The following is a 2,751-nucleotide window of genomic DNA, read 5'->3' on the forward strand; positions in this document are numbered from 1 at the left end:
GGCTGAACAAAGTTCTGAACTCATTTAGCTAATTGTACAGTCTGTTGTCAATACCTTACACCATTTCACATGGTAAAACACAATTTGCAGATCTCACTTAGACTTTTCAGCAAAACTCTAAACACATTCTCATTCTCAAAACACATTCTGCACTCTAATGCACATGTCATCCATACTGGTAAACACAAGTGGCAACAATCAAATACAAATAGAGAACACATGTCATTGATAGAACAAAATGAGAATCCCATTCCCACCTATGTGATAGTGTGGGACAAATGTCAGTTTCCACTGAGCTGCTCAGGTAAGGGAATGGTTTAATATCAATGGGCAGTTTATGAACTTGTACCTCCCTCCATACTCGCCTTTCCTGAATCCGATTGAGGAGTTTTTCTCCTCTTGGAGATGGAAAGTATATGATAGACAACCCTACACCAGAGTAAATCTGCTGCAAGCCATGGATTTAGCCTGTGGTGATATAGGTGAGGAATCATGCCAGGGCTGGATACGGCACACAAGAGGCTTCTTCCCTCGTTGCCTCAGGAGGGACAATATTGCTTGTGATGTCGACAAAGTGCTCTGGTCTGACCCAGCCCAAAGACAAGAAGAAGCACATTGATCACATGTTTACTCCTTTGATTTTTGTCCCTTTTAGTATTGTATACTGTAGTACAGTGCATTGTAGGCTGTATACTGTACAATGAACAAATTGTATGGCCCTGAACATTGTGCTTTCCATTTGTTAACAGTACTGACTGCTCAATAGATTTTGACTGGTTGCAGGTTCATAGCAACAAAGAACAAGAATTACAGTATCACAGAGACAAAGGACAAGTTTGTGAGATGCAGGGTACAGTACTGTAAAAATAGGGGTACAAGGAGGACGAAGAACAAACAAAAATGGCAAAGAGCAAAGCAGAGTAGTAATTTCTGATCAGTTTTGAGCTACTATGATAGAACATGTTTTCGTTCATAAAAGGACAATGACGGAAAAATATGAAATTTTTGAGAAAAAAATTTACATCTCCCTGAGAACTATATGTTTTGAACAATGTGTTTTCTATTTTTTAATAATAATAATAATAATAATAATAATTTATTATAACAAATAATTACTGGAATAAATAAAAGTTACAACTAGCCTCGTGTGAAGTCGTTATGCCACCAGAAGATGGCGTCAGTCGCTAAAATGTAGGGGACTGAGTACGCGTCGACTCGATACAAACACTTTGGAAACGCATTGGCAAATGTGCTCAAGGTCTGTTTCCATTCTCCACATTTTTGTAAACAAGTTTTAACCTACGTTTTCTCTTTCCTGGCTACTTTTGATTATAGATACTTCTCCAGTGGCTCAATTAACCAACTGCTGAAATATATCAACTACTACTGAGGGTATGTGTTCCCAGATTTTGTTCACGTTCTTCGCTAAAAGAAATCTTAAGAAACACATTTCAGTGTATGTGCAGTAAAGGTGTCCTAACCAGACTTTGTATTGAATGCATCTTTTTGTATCACTTCAGCACAGTCCCATTTATTCACATACAGATCCCCACTTCCTAAAATGCCGCCCACACCTGCAAATCGTCTGTGCATTATATTCCACCGCGTATCGCATTAATTTACCCTCAAACTCATAGCGGTGCTGTAACCGCTTGAGGTCTTTAGGATGCTCCTATAGGTAGAGTTTTGTGGATGAAATCCTGAAACCAAGCTAAAGTGGGACAGTAGAGGCGAAACGGAGATCTTTATCCTAAAAAGCCTAAATGCTGCATGACATTTTATAACTGCAGATTGTTCCACTGGGAAAATATTTCCACATTTGTCAGAAAATGACTTTCAAATCTATTATTTTTAGATAAATGTAACATATATTTATCAGTGCAAATATCTTTGTTGATTTTCTTTGTGTAAAGAGAAAAGAAAATCATTAAATGTTCATGAAAATGTTTACAGTTCCTTTGTTTAAAAGATTAAATGTTTTTCTTTCAAATTATTTTTTCCGTAGATTACAAAGCTTTTGTGCCTTTTGAATTCTTTAAAAAAGTTTAAATTACTGTACTTTTTCATTTTACAAGACCGTGTTTGCTTTTGTTGCACATAAAAGAAAACTGAAAACACAAATTCCTCATCTCTTTGCAGCCCAGCTCATTGAATTGAAATTGGAGTGATTGTCTGAGATTTCGTCTCAAAGATGAGCGCCATGGCTACAAACACCCCTCCTGCTCCACCTGTAATGGCTCTGAAACCCCACATTAGACCCTCACAAAATGTGCTCTGATGAGAAACCTCAGCCTTTATGCTTACACACACACACACACACACACACACAGACTCCAGGTCAGACTGACACACTTTCGATGAAGCTGTGTTTTTTTTTTCTCTGCTGGTATTATATGGTCTATTATGATTTGAAGATGGTTCCTAGCACTGTTTTGAACAGGAGAGCAGAGGCTGAGAGATGCTATTGATTTGTTAAATCTGAATGAGAGGCTTTAGGTAACAGGATGGAAGAGAAAGAGAGGGAACATTGACAACATGCCTTCCAGAACAATTATCTGAAAATCACTTCCATTTGAAAACAGCCAGGTCTGTGTCTAATCCTTGAGAATATACAAACCTCCATGCAATTTTGAGACATTGCATGTAAAACAATAAATATATGACCTGCCTGAAAGTACCAGACTTCAGAAATGTTCTACTTGATTGTCTACAAATAAACACTTTATAATACACATACACAATCAACTATAG

The sequence above is a fragment of the Sinocyclocheilus anshuiensis genome, unplaced genomic scaffold (assembly GCF_001515605.1).
Source record: "Sinocyclocheilus anshuiensis isolate Anshui unplaced genomic scaffold, SAMN03320099.WGS_v1.1 scaffold1719, whole genome shotgun sequence".
NCBI classification, from domain to species: Eukaryota; Metazoa; Chordata; class Actinopteri; order Cypriniformes; family Cyprinidae; genus Sinocyclocheilus; species Sinocyclocheilus anshuiensis.